General features: G+C 39.7%; 1 long non-coding RNA gene across 2 annotated transcripts in view; it reads right to left on the bottom strand.

The window, feature by feature from the left end:
- Window positions 1-884: 884 nt before the first annotated feature.
- Window positions 885-21,849, bottom strand: part of LOC121062164 — a 134,074-nt gene continuing 113,109 nt past the window's right edge. Inside the window, exons 2-6 of one of the 2 annotated variants that reach the window (XR_005815437.1) lie at window positions 9,025-12,220; window positions 8,677-8,835; window positions 7,757-7,963; window positions 5,762-5,912; window positions 885-1,073 (exon numbers count right to left, since the gene is read on the bottom strand). This is a non-coding gene — a long non-coding RNA (uncharacterized LOC121062164). Of the gene's footprint in view, window positions 1,074-5,761; window positions 5,913-7,756; window positions 7,964-8,676; window positions 12,221-21,849 lie in introns of both variants that reach the window. The other variant, XR_005815436.1, reaches the window with a different exon arrangement.

The following is a 21,849-nucleotide window of genomic DNA, read 5'->3' as shown; positions in this document are numbered from 1 at the left end:
ATGGGCAGAGGCCAATGGCATGAGGTTCAACATGGCTAAGTGCCAGGTCCTGCACTTTGGTCACAACAACCCCATGCAGCGCTACAGGCTTGGGGCAGAGTGGCTGGAAAGCTATGCAGAGGAAAAGGATCTGGGTGTGTTAGTTGACACTCACCTGAACATGACCCAGCAGTGTGCCCAGGTGGCCCAGAAGGCCAGTGGCATCCTGGCTTGTAGCAGGAATAGTGCAGCCAGCAGGAGCAGGGAGGTGATCGTCCCTGTGTACTCTGCTCTGGTGAGGCCGCACCTTGAGTACTATGTTCAGCTTTGGGCCTCTCACTTCAAGAAAGACATCAAGGCACTGGAGTGTGTCCAGAGAAGGGCTACGAAGCTGGTGAAGGGCCTGGAGCACAAGTCCTGTGAGGAGGGGCTGAGAGAGCTGGGGTTGTTTAGTCTGGAGAAGAGGAGGCTCAGGGGAGACCTTATTGCTCTCTCCAGGTACCTGAAAGGAAGGTGTGGGGAGCTGGGTGTCGGCCTCTCCTCACAGATAATGAATGATAGGACTAGAGGGAATGGCCTCAAGTTTCACCAGGGGAGGTTCAGGTTGGAAATGAGGAGACATTTCTTCTCAGAAAGTAGGTTAGGCATTGGAATGAGTTGCCCAGGGAAGTGGTGGAGTCATCCTCCCTGGGGGTGTCTAAGGAAAGGCTGGACCTGGTGCTTAGGGACATGGTTTTGTGGGTGGCATTGGTGGTAGGGGGATGGTTGGACCAGATGATCGTGGATGTCTTCTCCAACCTTAATGATTCTGTGTGTCACACTCAGGTTCTACATACTTTAGTACATAGGTATTCTCATCACCGCTGTTCTCTATCCTTTAACAGGTACATATGTAGGTACTTCTTTTCATTCTATAGGCCTCTCCCAAAATGTTCATAAGAACTGTTGATGATTTGGGCTTCATCTACCAAAGTGGCCACTCAGGACAGGCAGAGTAGGATTTTTGGATGCCAGCACCAGCTTAGCTTGAGTCGTTGCTGCAACTTGCCCATTTCCTTGTAAAGTTGACCAGTCATTGGTCCTGCAGTGTCTTCCTACAACACATAACTTAGATTAAGGATTAGTTTTCTCCCAAGGTTAATCTCCTTGAGGCACATACCTGATATCCCCATCATTTTGCATGTCCCACCAGATGTACCCCAGTCCTTGGGCGAAGACAGTCCTACAAGTGGGTTTGCCTTTTCCCAAGGCAGGAACAACCCACACCACCTTCACAGAATCACAGAATCATCTAGGTTGGAAGAGACCTCCAAGATCACCTAGTCCAACCTCTGACCTAACACTAACAAGTCCTCCACTAAACCATATCACTAAGCTTTAAATCTAAACATCTTTTAAAGACCTCCAGGGATGGTGACTCAACCACTTCCCTGGGCAGCCCATTCCAATGCCTAACAACCCTTTCAGTAAAGAAGTTCTTCCTAATATCCAACCTAAACCTCCCCTGGCACAACTTTAGTCTATTCCCCCTCGTCCTGTCACCAGGCACGTGGGAGAACAGACCAACCCCTACCTCGCTACAACCTCCTTTAAGGTACCTATAGAGAGCAATAAGGTCGCCCCTGAGCCTCCTCTTCTCCAGGCTGAACAGTCCCAGCTCCCTCAGCTGCTCCTCGTAAGACTTGTTCTCCAGACCCCTCACCAGCTTCGTTGCCCTTCTCTGGACTCGCTCGAGCACCTCCCATCCACTTCCCTACATGCACTATGGGGACTTTGGCTCCTTCCACAGTGTGTAGGGGTTTTGTTTCAGTAGGACCAGGATGGTTGTCGGACACTGGTGTTAACTAGCCAAGTGGTTTCTGGTAAGTTCACATCCCAGTATTTCCATGTCCCAGCATCCAATGCTCGTAACATAGTTTTCAACAGTCCATTGTACCTCTCAACCTTTCCGTATGCTTGTAGGTGGTAGGGGATGTGATGCTCCCATTCAATGCCATGCCTCTTGCCCTAGGAGATTATTTCAGGCTACTTCAGACAAGGTTATTTCAGAAGTGATTCCCATTGTCTGACTCAATTTTCTTAATTTGAAATAGTTCCTCTTTCAAGTCACTCGATATAGAGGGCTCACAAGCTGACTATATAGCCTGGAACACTGGTACTTCACGCTTGATAGGTAATATAGGTAACTAATTTAATAATCGACCACTTATGCATCTGACATAACATAAGCCATTATGCAGTAAAAAAGCTTACTAAATCCTTAAAAACAAACAAACAAACAACAAAAAAAACCACCTCATCCTTACCTGTATACAAAAATATGCACATGCAAGATAGCTAAACAGAAGATACCAAGCTGATAAATTATGGTTTTCCTCTGGATACAGAATACTTAATACCAGACAGAGCAGTTGGTCCTGTATCAAACCCATTCATCAAACAAAAAATCCATTGCACTCTAATTTTCTTTCCTCTATTCATTGTGCCTTTCATCCCAATGAATTATTTTATCCCAACTTAAAAGTCTCCAGGGGTGAGTTCAGTAATGATTAATACCATGTACACCTACATGAAGTATACAGCTTAAATTATAGTGCAGACTTTTGTCTAGTGCATATATGAAGCAACACTGAAGCCCAGGTTAGTCCGCTCACCCTTAGTTATAACCCAATCCCTACAAGGGATAAATGAATGAATAAATCAGCACTCCCCCCAAAACCTAAATCAATATTCTCCTCTTAGGCAGTAAATCAGCTTCTATATGGGTTGTTGGCAATTCCCTGCAGAATATGAGACTGGGATACATGGTACCACAATTGTTTTCTCAGCAAAGAAAACGGAACTATATTGATGTATGGACTGAGGAGAACACTACTTCCATTTCCAATGCAGTCAATCATCTACTCCTATCATTAAACTAACTTAATGTGTACTATTTCTGCAGCCTTTTCAGCTTCTTTCCTTGATAAACATAATCAATAGGCTATAATGAAGTGACACCTTTGCACTGACGGTTTAGTTGAAACATGAGGCATTTCCATCATGGTGATTTATTTTTATTTACTTTAAAAAAAAATTAACTTTTAAAAATGTGGAAGTTTATATTATTGCAATTTGGCAAGGTTTATGATTACCATCTTTTAATTTCAGCCTTACTCAATCAGAACACATTTGCTGCTGAATATTCAAGGCAAGAACTGATCAGTATTACAGGTCAACTGCAAAGAAAAATTTGTTACAGCTTTGCAACACCTCTGAAATTGTCACCTCTTCAACAAGAGAAAAAGGAAAATTTTCTTATTTCAGTTTACTTTGCCATTTCACAAAAAAAGTTCTGCTAGCTCTTATGGTATAAAATATTGCCTAAGAACAACCAGTTTAATTAACTACAGGTATTCTTTACACTGTCATTGAGTTCCAATACAAAGCATATTTTGATCATTTTCCTTCTTCCTTTACATATCTGGAACACATTAGATGGATTTACTTAGCTAATATTTACTTACAATATAGGTCTTCACATTTGTAATTAACTTAGAATTTCCATCTCCATATAGTTACACAGAAACAAGAAGTCAAACAGTTCCTCTGTAAACGTTTAGTAACAAAAAGATATTCATGAAATAAACAAAGGAAAGACAACTGTTTGGTAAGAACAGGCCGACAAGTAAAACGCAAGCTACTAAATAATAATAAAACATCTGTTTTAGAGGTAAAACAAATGAAAATGAAATAAACTTAAACCCAAATGCAAAGCAGCGAAATAGAAAAGGAAGCACTAAAGAAAATTCAGAGCAATGGAGAAATCTGCCTCTCCTGAAGATTGAGATGAAGAAAAAAAAAAAAAAAAAAAATCAAAACACAACATAGCAACAGAGAATGGCATAAAAACAGATTAGCTGGCCAAAAGTTAGGTTAACAGTGGTTAATATTAGCAAAACTTAGGACTCTTTTAAGACAGCAAGACAAGTGAAAATATACCCCAGTGCCAAATTCCCAGAGGTACAAATTTCCAGTCTGCTGACAAAGTGTTTTACATGCAGCTTTTCAGAAGGCTACATAGAGACCAAACTGGAAAATATCAGCAAAGGTTTGAGAAGAAGGTGAAGAAAGAGGCAGGTTTGGAGTTATGCTGCTGCTAGCTCTGTTTCCAGCAGGCTGCTCATGCTCTGGGCTGTTGTGTTCCTTGACCAGGGCTGCAGCTGGTGATGCAGAGGAGCAGGACCCACCACGCAGCAGCCCCACAGCATGCCTGGGAGGCCAGTGGGGTGGAGACCTGCAGATGAGCCAATGGGGGCTTGCAGTTGAGTGACACAGGTGAGGCAAGGCACCCCTTCCCTGGGACTCATGGGCATGACATGGATTTTTTCCACTGAAACTCACTGAGCACAAAGTGGAAAGCACCAACCCCGCAAAGGCACTGATGGGAGAGAGAGGAGATTTGTCTGGAGACCTTTCTGTCTCATCCAGCAAACCTGAATTTATTTTATTTTAAAAGCCATGTAATTTTCATTCGTGTTTTAACCAAATTAGTGATAGAAATTAAAAGCCTTCCTGTGTCTGGTACACCTTGCTTTAAGGAAATGATACAGGATGGGTTCAAGGTTTGTCACACTCGTGATATGAGAAACAACTGACTTGTCCTGCTCCTTGCCAGATTTTCTGTCTGGCACCAAATTTCCTCCCAGTGGACCCTGTCTCCCTGAGGAATGAAACCTGGGAAGACACCCCATCCACCCAGTGCCCCAGTGCCTCCCAGTAAGCCACCAAACCAGCAGTCTGCACAACCTGCATTCCCAGAGCCCCAACTACTACCTTTGAACATACGCTAAAACTTCCTACTGCATAGCCCAAATCGCCATGCTCCAGCTGGCACACAGTCTCATTAAGGTCTTACTCAAAACGCTTTCTCCTCCCCAGCCCCTAAACAGCATCTCTTTTTTAAGGAAGAGCCCACTACTCCAGTAACTGGCAACAGCTGTGTAGACAGCATCACCAAGCCCAGCTCTGCATAGGGTAAGAGTTTTTTAAGACTAAAGTTTTGGAAATAAATATATTGATGTTTGGATAGATGAGGTAGGGAATATGTGGATCAAACTCAATAAGATGAGAATGCTACCATCAAGTCCAAAAAGAGGAACAAATGCCCAAAATAAAGGTGGCAAAACGTATCTTGTTTCACGAACAAAGTGTTCCTGGAAGTCCCAAGCAGAGAGCACAGGCTATTCTTGACCACACTACAAATTTTAGCAAAATACTGGCATTGCTCATAGAAAAGAACCAAGTCCTAAGAGGCCTAGTTAATTAGGATTTTAAGTACTTGGCAGGAGGGTTACACAGAGTAGCCTGCTTTTAATCCAAGGAACTACATTAATTGGGAAAAATAAACCAACTTTGCATTATCTGGGGAAAGGATACAAACACGTAGTTCCTCACTAGCTAGAAACACATGTAGACTAAAAGCCAGTTTCTGTTTAGTAATAGATATTTTGATAAGCATCTGCCAACCCCTGGCTGCCAACCCCTGTCCCAGTGAAAAGGAGAAGGATCTGGATTGCGAATCAATCCTGTCCCCACAATGAAAAAGGAGAAGGATCTGGATTGCGAATCAATCCTGTCCCCACAATGATTCCTGTTGCAGAAGTCAATCCTGCGCTGCAGAAGAGCTGTTGGCAAACATTTCTGTTACCCACCAGAGACTTGAATTTTGCAATATTAGAAAATTATTAAAGAGCTCATGTGAAGAGCAAGAGACAGGTTATATTCAACAAGAAAACCTCACCAACTCCCATGGTCCTTGTAGCATTAACCCAAACAGCAGAGAGTATATTGTCTTCACAGCATGCAGAGACAAGTTCCTGGGAAAGGTTCAGCAGTACCTTCAACAGGCCTGGGAGCAGCGGCACTGCTGAGGAGCACCCGGCCCTTCTCAGCTGCAATGAAAGGTTGAGCTATGAGAGGCCAGGCAACAAACGGTGTTTCTGACACTGGAGAAGTCCCTGTTGTTTCACCTGCAGCCCCTGGAATGTTTTTGCTCTTTGCTAACCTCAGTGTTCATCAGAAAATGCTCCTGTGATACATCTACTGCAGGCACTGACAAGCAGAGGGAGTCCTGAGTACTTGGCAGTGTATGGGGCCACAAGGTGCTAGAGAATATGCAGGAGAGCTGAAGAGCATGCAACAGAATGATGGAGACACACTCGGCAGTGGTCGCCTTGCAGCTGGGCTGTTCTGGAGATGACAGATGGCACTGATAGCTTTCAAGGGACAGTTGCTGGGATGGCATAATGGAACAGTAGGACACAGCCAGGAGCAGGCTAAAATTCTCCATTAGAAATATTACTTAGTTATAGGGATGATTTTGAGAAGATACCAATGAATGTAATAAATTCATGCCAGAAGATACCCCAATGCAGAAATAAATTTATTTCAGACAAAAATAATACAGGGGAAAAAAATATATACATATACTGCTGTTTCCCAAATTAACCTGTCAAGGAAAACAGTGAAGGTTTATTGATCAAGGAATGAAAACATCTCTGCTCAGCAATGGACAGAAATAAAAGGAAGCAAACAAAATTTTCAATTAAACAAGAAAGACATAATACTGAAAATTATATCCTGTCTAGTCCAATATACAGCAATTTAATGTGACTGTCCAAATCTAGCAGCACTTCTCTCAAACAGAGACATAGAGAGGAGAGTACAGTTATGCCACAGATTGCTGTAGGCACAAGTTGGCTTCCTCCAGTTGGAGACACAGACACGTGAGAATAGATTGAAGTAAATTGGAACTGTTCAATTAGAGAAGGAACAAGAATGGGTGTAAGAACAGTGAATGACTGGAAGAAGACAAAGCCAAGTACACTTAATGAATCTGGAGAACTACAATTACAAAACAGATAAAAAGGAACTTTTTCCTATAACTTGGTTGACTTGTTGGTCTACAGGCCACAAGACAGCAAAATCAGCATGTGGTGAGATTCAAAAAGTCATTACAATATGGCTCATGAGAACACCCATAGGGGTCACTTGTAAATAAAATGGAGCAGATTTGAACCCCTGTTTTTCAAGACAACTGGTTATTCCAGTAACTATCCACTAAATAACTTCTGACAATTTTTCCTGAAAGAGTGACAGTACCTTCTATCAGAACAATGCCAGACTGGATAGATTATTCATCTAATCCAGAAAGACAACTACCTATTTTATGTATTATGTTGTAAGCATAATCCTATTTATGTCCTGCTGTTCAAGGCATGTAACTCTGGTGTTTTACTGGAACTCAGGACCCCCAGCAGTTTTTTCTATTGCTTCCTTTTTTTTTTTTTTTTTTTAGGTCTGGTATGTTGAGTTATATTGAAAAAAATCAATAGCTGATAAAAACACTGCTATAAAAGCAGTAACCACAAACATGTAGGGATGTAGCAAAGCCAAAGGTGCTGCAATGTTTCTGTTCATTGCATGGCTTCAAAGCTGAAATATAACAAACTTGTCAATTTAAAAAAAAAAAAAAAAAAGGAAAAAAAATACGTCATGGAAGCATGGTCACAAATGAAAAAAAAAAGTTCTATATTTGGACTATAAATGGTGAAAGCAGAAGAGTGGAAAAGCTAATTTCTGATCCCAGAAAACTTGAAACATTTCCCATTCTTCATCAGCATGATGTCAACTTTCTAGGAAGAAAAAAGGAAAGAAAACCAAAACAGGGAAAGCAATGAACAAAGAGAATAAATAAGATCAGGAGAGGTAATTGCTGGTTAATTACAACACTTACCAGTAGTGTTGCTTTATGTCCATTCAACACACTGCTCTGTCATCCACCAAGTGCTTAAAGGAGGAATACTTTCACAGCTAGACTTCTCTAGACTTCTTCTGGGTCAGGTAGCTCTTGATACTGCCTGTTCATCATGTCTCTGAATGTATATATTCCGTTTGCATGGCAGCTCAAGATGGGAAGTCTTCAGTGTCCCTGACATGTGCCCTAATTCAGGTTAGAGAGAAAGCTGGTTTCAGATACTCTTCCAAATTCAAAAATACATAGAAAATCAGAAAATTCCATGGGCTTTACAGCTGATACAAAACCTACACGTATGTCCTCACAGCCCATGACTAATATCAAATATGGCTCTCATTTACCCACTCTGTTGGATACTGTAGCCTACTACTGTATCCGGTATTTTGTGAAAAGGAGATACAATCCCAATCTTCCTTTCACACTACTTTCTGCTGTGTCTTATCATAGGATTGGCCAGGACAGAGTGACCCCCTGAGGTCCCACACATTCCTGAGCTCGAGGGCCACTACTGTACCCCTATCTACAGTCACTTGTTCATCTGTTCTCAGAGGTTTCCCAAAACAGAAGTTCTCTGGCCAACCTCACCAATATATTTAGCACTCCCTCACTTTGTCACAAGGAAGTTTTGCATACCACTTTACTTGAACCAGGAGGGCCACAAACTTCAGCCCATTACAGCTTGCCCCATAACAGAGCAGAGGTAAGCTTAATTGCTTTTGCAGCAGTCTGTACATGCAGAAAGACTGTCCTCTCAGCTCCTGCAGTTCCTTAAGCTGTTCCTCATAGTTCCTGTTCACTAGAGAGGAGGTCATTGCCACGGATCTCTCCTGGCCTGGAGCTGGTCTGTGCCCTCACCAATCTGTTAATGCTTACCTTTAAGTACCACACCTAAAACTCACCACAGGAGTGCCAGGGAAAACTTGCCAATACTGTAAGGTACCAGGTGCCTCTTGGTGCAGTTTGTACATCACCTTCTGAGGGGTATGGGGCTGGAGGGTGCTTCAGGATCTGAGTCCCAGCAATGACATTTTCGTAGAGATAACCACTCTGCTCTGGAGCTACGGAGGCGGCAAAAGCAAAGACAGTAAAATTGTAGTCAGATCCTTGCCTCTGAACTTTACTGGAAGGAAATTAAAAGGACAAGAAAGAAGCAGTGACTGATAACTTATTCTGAATGCAACTGTTAGGGCACAATAAGAGTGTGTCAAACAGGAGAGAGTAAGAGTCCAAAAGGTCCTGACACCTACCCAGACTCCCACCTGAATCCCACAAGCTCAGTAGTGATGAGGGAACAGAGCAGGACTCAGCTCTGTGCAGTCCCAGCCATTCTCCCTGCTGAGGTACTGCTACCACAAGACACCACACCAAGAACACTCCAACCTGGCAGGAATTTTTCACATTCATCCAAGAAGCATATTCTGGGACATTTGCACTGTTTGCTTCCCAGAAGCTAACTCAAAAAAAGAAGGGTGGACAGATGAGAACACAAGTCCCCAGATATCATACAGGGAGACAATGTAATGCCAGTGGAAAAGGGCATGAAACCAAAATCGCAGTGGCCACAAGGCTGTCAGAAAGCCAGAGCAGCAGGGCCAGGCCTCATTATTATCACTGCTCCATCACATTCGCCTGCCTGCTTTCCACCTTCATCTCTTCAGGTCACCACATGTGTCTCACAACTTTACTTCCTTTCTCTTTCCAAGTTGCAGAAAGAAAACTTCTAGCAGCTGAAGAATAGCTTCTAAATTACTTTGGTGGAGAAAAAACATTGTGGGTATACTACTTTTCAGGAAAAAAAAAATAAATAAAAATTAGGAAATCATGGATGAATTTGTCCTGAAAAAGTAAGTACCCAGTACAGGATGTGACATCAGACTGAAATCCCCACTGTATTCCCCAGCTGTTGATCCAACACCTATACTCAAGACAGACATCAGTGTGAGACATGGCTCTGAGAATATCGGCCAGTGCTTGTCACCTGATGGAAGCCTTTGGTCATACCTTGAGGCCCAGAAAGGAATCTGAAGATAATACCTTTTGCCTACACCACATCTTTATGCTTTTTCTCAGTAGAGCATGAAACCCAAATGATGAATTTTTATTATGGGTCTAAGGTGATACATTAAAACACCTTTTCAGTCAATTAAAAGCTTCCATATGGCTGTAACTACATGCCATGGAAGTGATCATCAATAAAGGTACTCAAACACCACAAGAGCAACAACCAAGAACAATAGATATTTCACCTAGGAGCAGCCTTACTTCTTCTACCACCACTTTCCAAACCACTTTGCTGATTGACAGAATTACAACCCAGTTTTCACTGAATTACCTGTACCTCCTAATAGCATATTTTGTGCTTTGAATGAGACATCTACTCCAGTCCAGCAAAGATTCTAAATATGTCTTCAGCCTAAACCATTAAGCCAACCTGTTTACTCAAATATTTTGGTGTATCGAGCTCTAATTTTTCTACACCATTCAGAAAATGAAGCATATTCCCACTAGGACCCCACCACAAATTTGTGATAGCCAGATACTTCTTTCAACCAACCAAATAACAATGAGGAAAATCGGGTTTCCTTATAATCCATGTCACGGTTTTATAGTTTATGTTGTAGCATAAGATGAAGCAGGTGCAGGTCTGTTCTGACTCCTTTATAATTTTTTCGTTTCTCAGAATAGTTTAATTTGTTCCTTTAGGTTTGGGAGGATTTTTTTCTTCTTCTTCTTCTAAAAACACATAATAAGAGACCTTTGCTCCAGAATTCTGCCCATAACTTATGGCCTCTTCTGGCAGGCTGGTAAGGTATGAATTTGCACTCAGGAAAAGAAAGGAAGAGTTAAGTGTAGAATCTGTCGAGTCATACAGATTCTATCCTCCTCCCTACCCCCTTGTAACTCTGCACCAGCCTACCAGATTTTGGCATGCTCTTGTTTATAGTGCAGAATATCTCTGATCCAAGAGTAATAATTAAAAAAAAAAAAGTTTTGCATTTGACAAATAAAATTAATCCTTCAGTGATCCATTCTGCATAATTCTATATTAGCTGAGTCAGAACAGGAAAACAAGAAGGTAAAGGCAAGATTAACAGTCAAAACAACAACAACAACAAAACAAACAGGTAAGGCCACTATAGCCCATTTGTAAACTATGCAATTGTTTGGCTAGGTTCTCTACAGCAGATACAGTTCTTGTACCCCTAAGCACAAGAACTATTTCTGTGGAGGATGGACAATAAAGAACATACATCCATGCCCAGGCTACTGCACCACGGAGTATTATTACAGAGCTTGTAAAGACACAGAGAGTCTAAATCACTGGTTACAGTTGTATCCCTAAGGTTAATGTGATCTCAGCAGAAAGGAAACAGCAGAAGACAGAATAATAATAAAAACATTTTCAATATCTCAAGATCACTCTATAAAATAATCAGTGTAAACTGTGTTACCCTTCTTTAAGGTCAGTAACAACATGTGCTTTAGCTAACAACATTCAAAGTTAGCCACATGATTATAAACATAACCAAGTTAATGAAACCATACTTCAGTGTTCATGACCAAATGTGCACTTCTTATGTTGGGAGTTTAAATGTGTAAATATCTGGCCTTCTTGTTAAGGGGGCCGTCGTTACTCCTTTCCCACTTGCAACCATACATAGCATAGATGGCAGACCTTCTAAATATTTCTCATCAACACCACTCATTTCAGAACAGGTCACAGCACCTGTGAGTTTTGTCACTCAACCTCTATGTGCTGCTACTTTAATTCTTACTGGACTGGGTAAACCAATTGGTACAACATTAATCCAGACATAAATTTGTATATTCACAAGGGAAGAGAATATACATTAGAGAAAATTGCCAAGTAGAAAATTGTTCTAAACCAGAGAAATATAAGTTGATCCCTTACCAACTTAAAGCATGCATAATAATTACAAAATTCAAAATGCATAAAGGGCCTAAAAATAAATTTTAAATTACTTCTGATAACACAAGCTCTCATTAAAGATTACAAATAGTTTTATTAATATTGTATAATTTTTGAAGGTCAGAAAGCAATCTGGTTTTGGATCATGTGGGAGCTGCCAAAAAGTTACTTTGTCTCTAAGTTAATGACATAGGCAATTAAACACTTCTTGGCATGACTATCATTATAGTCCCAATCTAAAATTGACATCAATTTTATTCACAGATAACTATAATAGTTATCATCATAGATAAAGTTATCCAGAGAACACGAACAAAACTAGACTTAACTCCCATCATTCCACCAGCAGTCATCTCACTGCAGGTATCTGTAGATGCGGATCACATCTGTAGGGCAAGCCTCAGCTCATCCCTGGTAAGTGTCACACAGTTCTGCTGAAGAAGATGAGCCAGGCACGATGGCCATGGAGGGACTGCAGAATTAAGCGAAGCAGAGCCAGATGCAAGGAGACGCTGTGGAAGGGGAAGAAGGATTAGTCACTGTGTAGATGTGAACCCTCCCTTCCTCATGGCTCTCTATGTGGGCTGCAGACCACTCCACTGCCCGGGTTATGGCAGCCTCAGCAGCTGCATGTTTTTTTTCATCATAGAGCCATTGCCCAACCTGGTCTTTTGCCTGGGTCTCTCAATTTGTTCCTTAGATCTAAAGTAGGCACAAATTAGGCATCAAGATCCAGAGTCACTGAAAATCAAGGGAAGACTCAAAGTTTAGCAGACTTTGTGTTTATATAGCCTATGTTATTTTGTTCATGGGATTCTTACCCCCCATTAGCATGCCAGAGTTCACAGGAGGATACACAGAAGACAACATTGCACTGAGTGAAACTTTATCCATGCGATCCACTGACAAATTCAGATGCAGAAATATCTTATTTCCATCAGGCGTGCACAGGAGTATGCATATATGTGCATATAATTTGAACTGGAAAAATGAAAATGTGGGCATGAAAAGACCATAGAAGGATTTAGGGCCCTTAATATCTGTGCAAAGCTGACGTATAAAAAGTATGGCATCCATACTTTTGATCAAGAAAAGAATATTTCTGGTAAGGTTAGCCATCATGCCAATACGTATGAACAAGCAGCCCTTCCTCCCCCGCCAACAGATTTTCCCTACCGAAGTGCCACAGTGGAGTATTAACAGGGGGCGAGACTGCCATTCTCAGCTGTCTGGTAACCTGATGCTGCATGGAGCGTGTAATGCTCCTCTATGACATCTCACCAAACCTTCAACAGAAACACCAAAACACAAAGAATTATAGGACCTTAGGAAAAAAAAAAAAAAAAGTTTCTTTGCCCTTTGCTTAATATCTGTAGGCATCAATTTTGATCAGTAAACTCAAAATTATGATGCATAGAGCTCTACTCCTTATATTTTAAGAGCATTTGAATAAACAATACAAATCTAGTCCCAGTCTTTCCTTCATCGGTGTTTATGCAGTTTTCCTGTCTGTAAACAGGTGTTGTCATCAACTGTTATATCAAAGACCCTTTTGAGTTTAATATTTGAAAGCTATTCCCTTTTTTGTTTTGTTAGCATCTTCTCTTGTACATATTAATTACTGCAGACCTCTGCCAACATGTGCTAATATCCAACCAATATCCTCTTTCAAAGGGAAATGTCAAAGATTAAATTCAAATGAAGGATGACATTTCAGTCTGCATATTCCATGAGTAATGGTTCTTCTCTACCTTCTAGAAACTTCAGTGGAGGAAAACGTAATATTTAAAGAAAAAAAAAAAAACTCCCCCCCAAGAATGTTCACTATATTTTTTATACAGCAGCTAGGTCTCCAAATCATCCTTCAAGAAGAAAAAAATAAAATAAAAAAAGCTACATGGCAAAAAATACAAGAAATGGAATCAAAATCTTTCAAGATACACTCACTTTACATTCCAGGTGCTAGCAAAGAATTGTCAGAATAGTCAGAAAAATAATAAAATGTAATTCACTCTTCTGTCATTTCGCCCTTCCTGACTGCATGCTTGGGCAGAATGCATTAATAAGCACTTCTGCTTCTCCTAGATGATGTTCGCTGCTTTAGTCTAATTTGTTCTTGTTGGCAGTTTTCTACCCACATGTCATTTAGCAGCAAGGTCAGGCTGCTCTGCAAGGGAAGATGAACCAGGACCAAGCACCACAAGGATAGCAGAAGCAGTGACACACTGACAAGGGCACAGGTCTGCCATGCCCAAATTAGAAGAGGAACATGAGGCCAGGACAGTGACAAGGGGTGGCCAAAGGACCTGTGGCTGCCACTCCAGCCCCTGCAACAAAGCAGACCCAAGGTCAAGTCAGGAAGCCAAGTCAGTAAGTCAGCGTGAGGGCAGTCTGAGATTAGGCACTGCCTTCCTGTAGCGTAGCTCAGGCGGAGACCAAGGGTGAGACCTCAGCTCAGAAGCCAGCCCTGAGAGAAAGGAAGGTCAAATCCCTGGCCAGGGCTTCTCACACCTCTTGGACAGCTGGCTGCACTGCTGCCCTGCTGGATCTGGCCACCTTCCCAGGCAGCCAAACCTCCAGGAGCGGGGAGAGGCTGCTGATGCACTCGGCTCCGACACTACAGTCAAGGGGAGGAAGAAGCATGAACTGCTTTTGGAGGGTGTACAGTCAAAAGCTGTGAGATTCACAGGTTTGATTTCACTACATGTAGAATTTGCAGTTTCATTGAAAACATTTTGGTGACCTGCAAGTTGAAGAACACTGAAAAGCTCTCAGGAGAGTTTTGGATTCAGTGGTTGGCACTTTCTTGTCATCTTCTCAATGATTGTTACACCCATATGGAATTCCTTAAAGTTTCTCTGAATTCACAAAATAAACAGTGAAAGTGATGGATAAGCTATTTCTGCAATAATTTAAATATTCTTAAGAGAAATATCCTTGAGATTCACCCAAGCAAGATATGCCTTCTTTTCACCTACTTTTCTCCTCTGGAAAATCCTAGTGTTATTAATACTGCATTTGAGGAGAAAACATGGGAAAGACCACAGCTGGCTCAAAGAGTGAAGATTTATGAAGAAAAAAAAAAAATAGGGGATAGAGAAGACAAAGAGGGGAATATTATGAGGAAAATGGCCTGAAACACAAATATTCTTTGCTGTGATGATCTAGAAGCAGCTATGAGTGTCAGCAGCCTTAATGCACTTGTCTGTATAGGAAAAATGAATGGCACATCTGTTCTGGAGTAACATTCTTCTGTAAGCATTACATCCATATATGAGCCCTACTAAGATTGAAATAATCCTTATGCAGGAATTAATACCATTGTTTGGAACTACCCTGAATACCAAGGTCATTTAATATACTACATCAGTCAGTTCCCTGGTGTTAACAAGTCCCTGGATAATTTTACCAAGCACAACTTACACATCACTTCTCAGCTTAACTTTAAATTCCAGTCAGTATTACTACTCAGTGTATTTTCTTAGCATTTGTAACCTTGGCTTGATATCTCAATAATACACAATATTAGCAGTGATATTGAAGTCTGCTAGCTCTCAATGGGACTCAAGCCACTAGCCATTTCCTAGCAAGCTGAAAAGCAATGACCATCTAAACTTGAAATATAGAAGTTCAAATGTTCCGACTTACAATCTTTTGGCATTCTGGAAATACAAACTAAAGTATAATTCTCAGTCATTTGCCCAGAACCTTCACAAAATATCATATTACATATATAAAATTGAATAGAGGGCATAAGACTCTGAATCACGTTGCAAAATTTAATAAAGAATCACATCATTATTACAATGATAGCTCAAGAAGCCTCTAAAATATATATTTATATTCATCAAATATCTCATATGTCTTATTTAAGACTGATGTTTATATGAAACGGACTATTCATGACCAGCATCCATCCTTTTCTAAGCAATTTTCTTGTCACTCTTTAAGGAGTTTGATAATAACCAATAGACCTTATTCCCTTGTCTGTGTTTGTCTCAACAAGTCTTTTAGTCCCTACATTCATTTTAACTGACGGGTATTTGATATAAAAGCATTTTGTATATTAGAATTTGTATTTGTTTTCTTCTGCCATTGGCTTGCCTTTTTCAGATGATTTCAATAAATTCTATTTCTGCTAATTGATTTCATTTGGGGGAATGCCTATTTTTAGAAGATGCAAAATATGAAAGATAGAGTTGAACTTCAGGGAGCAGCAACACCATGTTGCAATCAAAACAGCAGTGAAGTTCTGGTGCTGTCAATATGACTGAAGGCAACTTTTAAAGGCCACTTGGCTTTGGTTTTCCATCCAGCATTGTATTATCTATATTATCAATACAAGGAATCATATTTATTCTTCCACCTTTTGACATGTTTACAAGCCAAGCATCCAATGTTCCAAACACTTGCACACACACACAAACGCATTGACGTGACATTTTACATTAATAGGATTACATTTAAAAATTCCTTATATGCATGAAATGAAAGACCAGGTTATAAGAGGTCTTTAGGTCACAAACCAGAATAGTGGTGGTGATTTCACTCTTTGCCCCTTCTGTGGCTGAACAGGACTATCCATAGCATGGTACCCAGTGGGGAGGGAAGTGCAGAGCTCTTCTCCAGCCGCCTGACCCCATAGGGTCAGTCCATGGCACCTGCCATACTATTTCTTAATGGAAGGTTTCATGCTAACTGGCATTCATTTTCTACCTCTCTTCTCTCATGATGATTTCATCCTCTGCTCCTTCATGCTCCATCTCTGTACATTTGCCTCAAGGAGTTTTGCAGCTGCAGCATATCAATAACCTTACAGAAGTTGCTGCATGACTGATTCACATCTATCGCTGCAAATCAAGGACAAAGAATTGAACCGGCTGATAAAAGTAATTGCAAATTTCTATTCTCACTTCACAAGCAAGCCAACCAAATGGGTCATCGTCCAAAAAAAGTATTCAAATTAACTAGTGATTTCTAAAATAGAAATAAATAGGAATGTACTGATCTGCTTGGAACAAAAATAGCACAGAAAAACTCAGTAGCTCATCACTGTATCACAGCCTGAGCAGCTGAACATTTGAGCTATTACTTCCATTGCTAAAATAAAATGTACATCTAATTCACAATAAAAACAATGGGTTGAATCTTACATTCCTGACATGAACAATATTTTGCCTGCAGAAAGGGTCCTGAACACCTTGAACCCAAGCTAAAGCATCTAGATTTTTCCGGTGCTATTCAAATCTAAGTAATAATGAATTCAATGTGTATTGAAGAACTCTGATCAGGAAATCCTGACACAATTAACAAGACATCAAACAGTATTTAAAAGAGGTTGTTCATGCTTTCTGTTTGCATTTGCCTTGTTCCAGACTATCAAAAAACCTTCTCTTTCTCCTCCTCTTTTTTTCACTTGGAAGACCTTTGAATTTTAACCCTTAAAAAGAAATAGCAAAGGTTGTAAATGTAAATGAATGTACCAAGTGGTACTGTTTCTAAGTATCTTAGTGCCAACCAGGCCAGCTAAAAGTTAGTTACCATATTTATCTTTTCACAACAAAGAAAAAAAAATATCCCTTTTTAATGCTTGTCACCATTACAAGCCCCAAACTGTCTCAGACTGTAAATTCAAGCAGTCATTCATTCACTGCTACTATCGAGTCTTTACTAGGTAGGAGCACAAAAACGATGCTGAAACAGCATCCGTTTTTAGAAAATGTAAGGAAGGAGGTTTTGTAGCCTGTCATGAACTGTATACTATTTCAGATATTTGTATACACATTGCTGTGTGTGAACTCCTGGGAATGCTTTCTGAAGAATTTTAACATTAGTGAAAAATATGGGCTGCTGCTAGTGGAAGTGGTATAGTAATTTTTAAAACCAAATCACAAATATCTGATTTTCCATCCTGACCTGTCCTGACCTGTCCTGTCCTGTCCTGTCCTGTCCTATCCTATCCTATCCTATCCTATCCTACAGGATATCCTATATCCTATAGGATATATATATATATATATAGGATATAGGATATATAGGATATCCTATAGGATATAGCACATAATTTCCAAATGGGCATCTGTGTAGCTAAGCAATACTGTGTATCCTCTCCTTGACTCTTTTCAATATACTGAATGAAAGACATCAAGATATTCATGTGCATCTTTTCTGTAACTTCTTTCTGTTACTACATTAGTTTTAATGCCCTGTTTTAAAAAGCTGTAAAAATTACTAAGAATTTAAAGAATAGAATTTCAATATTTCTGGAAAGCTTCTGGAAAATTTAGAAGATTTAGGATTTGATGTGCACTTTACTAGATATCCATCTCAGCCTGAGGAATGAAATAAATTTAAAGTACAATATTATGAGAACGTTCTTATTTTGCACAACTGGTGCACTTATTTCCTTGCAAATAAGCAGTACTTATAACACCAGTTTTCTCATCCAGCGTTTGCACTGCTGCACTTTTTTTTTTTTCAGTTTTAGCTATTATTGAAATACCTCAAAAAAGTTAAATTAGTCAAATCTCAGATCTCTCCCTTGAACTGATAAAACTCAAATTCTGAATCATTTTGATTTTTGTTGCAAGACTGCAGATTAGGCAGGTGTAATAAAAATGAACTTCAGTGCATTTCTATGAGTTTTTAAACTATAGGAAACCTATGTCAAATTTCACATTAGCTTCAAATTTGTAAATGGAGTTTATATTCTGTGGACTACTGCAAGGCTGACTGCAAGCCAGTTTCAGCCTATACATAAAACTATTTGTGTGTGCAGCTTTCAGTTGTGCATATTCTGAGCATCGTGTCTATTGGGAAAGACTGTTCTACACTAAATGGAATTTAGACATGAAAATTTAGTATATTAGAGATACACACACAGATGCACTCAAATTGTTAGCAAATGGACCAAACACAGAAGATTTAACTAATTGCAGTGAAGACATCAGCAAATTAGTAAATCTGTTTCCTCTTCAACTTCCTGCCCAAGTAACTATGTTAACAAAGTTGTGGAAGGTCTTGAAGAGCAAAAAAGAAACCAAACTAACTGCTGCATGTACTGTGCTTTATGAAATTAAGAGCATTTCCTCTCTTGTAAAATAGGCCTAGTTTATAGCAGTAGTTCTGCTCTGTTTCAGCCCCCTGCTATGGCAATTATGGATGTGTTTTAACACTTTTGTTCTCATACTTTGCTGCCATTAAAATATATTCCAAAATGAGGCAATTTTTTAACTTTCAAAATTTAATTAAGCATGCTTTTTTGTATTGTGTGATATCTTATGACATAACAAGAATAAAGAGCATTATTTATAAACCACACATTTACATTGGTTTTATAAATGTGCAGAAAAAGAGAATAACAGGGTTGCTTCATTGCTTAGCACTTTCTAATGTGCTTAGCGAGCCATTTGCTCCTAATGCATCATTTATTATCACTGCATCAACCGATAGTAGTTTGATTCACTTTATCAGCTCTATTTCTTGCCGTAAGTCTGCAATTTTGGTAGGTGTGCTTTTCTCTTTTATATATTGCCAAAAATCTATGTATTTACCACAGAAAGATTTCAATGACTGATCTTGTGTTGATCTCCTTCAAGGTCCCCCACAGGAAACACCACTGACCACTGACCCTTTAAGACTCTGGCAGTTGCTTCTAGACCACAGGAGAACTATAGGTTCTTTTTGAAATGCATATGTTCTGCAAAATAGCTATTCAAATTCTGGACATCTATTCCTGGAGGAAATAAAACAAATTTCCTCAGAAAATATTTCTGCTTCACTGTTCACACAATGGCATTGCTTTGATACGAGAAATAAAATGTTTCATTGACTTTGTTTTTGGAAAGTCATCCCTGGAAATTAAAAATGGCTTAATTACATACAAGAGCATGTAACTGCATGAATATTTGTGGTGCCATCATGAAAGATTTGGCAGAACTAGTCATTATCCTCAAAGGAGTTTTAGATGTTATTTTGCACTCATTCAACAGAGCAAATTCTTGGTAGCGTGTATATGAAGTAATAATAAACATTAACAACAACCCCAAAGGCTTGCATTGTTTCATTAACCTATCAGAGGGGACGCTATTAATTAATTCAATAGAGACACAACAATTTTGTAACCCTTGCATGAGGAAAGGAAGTAAGAAGGTGAGTAACATCACCTGTGGTTAACAGCCTCTTTCAAGTCCCGCATTGCACGAGTGTTGCCATCCCACGGTGCAGCAGAGGGCAACCAAGGGCAGTCTGTAAAATGCTGAGTACAAGTCGATCCGTATCAATATCACTGTAACCGCATTTGCCTCAAAACAAGACTTGGGTTCATTCATTCTTCTAATACATAGATCATTCAAACTAAGGCTTATGCATAAAACATGGAATTTTGGCTTACCATCCCTACGAGGATTTCAGCTGATGTGTAGAAGTATTACTAAACATAGGTAAAAGGACTTCTATTTTGACCCCTGACAGATTTCTCATGAGTAGAGCCAGGACAGAATCTAACATGCAGCAGCAATTATTAACACATTATATACAACGGTCAAGTTCAACTCTGCTATGACTTGGACTAGTTGAACTCTGCTGTCTTCAGAAGATCTTATTCTTTCAAATAACCTTAGCATGTATTAGTCAACATAAGACAGAATCAAACAAGCAATTTTTGGAACTCCTCTTTTTCAAATAGTTTGGTATATATGATATTTACTTAGAGCAAGTTTTTCCATATGTGTATAGTCTAAGAAAAGTCACAAGGAAATAATCTTCTGGGGAGAATATGTAGTCACAATATGTAATCAAATTTGCTTAAAAGGAAGAGCTGGTCATTACCTGCCAGAAATTAATGAGCCTTTGGGTGGAATGGCAGGAGCACATGTTGTAGGTCTGTTTCAAGAAGTTAGTTACATTACCAGAAAATTGTACGGTAGCGGGAACATATACTGAATTTAAGAGTTTGACAATGCCAGTTAATAAAATTGATGGCTTTGTAAACTATTTTAAATGATGCTGCATGGATTCTCAGTGCGTACATATATTACTTACTGGAAGAGAGAGAATTCAGGTACGTGGAGGAACTACTTGCTCTGTTATTAGATGACCATTCTCCACAAAGAAAATTACATCACGGTTGGGTTTTGTAGTGTTTTTGTTTGTTTGTTTTGTTTTGTTTTCAGATATCATACTGTTTGCCCACTGCCCTTATCAGAGTTGGGACACTAGGACAAGACAGGACAGTTACTGAGTACCTTCCCAGGAAAAAGAAGGGAAGATGTGTCTAACTAATTAAATATTAAATCCAATGTCATTTAAAGACAATATCCTTCTGGACTACCTGAGGTAATATCTTTTTTATGTATTGAGGAGTAGCCATAAACAGAAACAGGGGGTATGGTCTCTTGTTATTAATTCCCCTTTTTTTTTTTCGTTTTTTTTTTGTTCCTGAAACGTAACACATATGTAAGTGACAGCTAACTGTCACTATAAACAAAAGATCTCTCTTGCCCTGCCTCTGAATGAAGAGCATTTGACTGTGGTCCATGCACCCATCCTTCTCCTCCCCTTATGTTCACTTATGTTCAGTTTTATGTCATCGTGGTAACAAAGCTTTTTTTTTTTTTTTTCCACTTAAAAACACATTGTGCTTATTTGCTCCTTCAACACTCTCCTTTGTTCAGACATTTCTGCTTCCTTTTCTGCTTCTTCCTGAGTTTGGTTATACAATGATTCTTCTCCAGTTTAAGCCTAAAAATGTCAGTCAGGCAAAACAGCATCTCTGAGAGCACGAGTCACTCATTACAATAGCTGAAGCAAGGGGTAGTGAAGGCTATTGCTGCAGTTCTTTTGCCAGATTTAGGGAAGCAGGTCCTATGCCAGCAAGTGATATCGTTCCACCAAATCACTTTCATCCATATAAATCTGAAATATCTTCAGGCAAGAGTCATAGTAGTTCATCCCAGAACAAAGTAATACGAATTTTGATGTTGCAACCTGATAGATCGATTGTGTTCACCAGTCGAAGATATACTTTGACTTATTTTCTTTAAATATCAGTCTTCAGATTAAAACCATGAGCTTTCATCTGCAACAGTTGTTAATTAAACTCAAGAAAGACATGTATTTCATTTGTAGGGAAAGAAAATGA

This window comes from Cygnus olor, chromosome Z, assembly GCF_009769625.2.
Source record: "Cygnus olor isolate bCygOlo1 chromosome Z, bCygOlo1.pri.v2, whole genome shotgun sequence".
In the NCBI taxonomy this organism is placed as follows: Eukaryota; Metazoa; Chordata; class Aves; order Anseriformes; family Anatidae; genus Cygnus; species Cygnus olor.
This window is presented reverse-complemented; position numbering and strand designations above follow the sequence as displayed.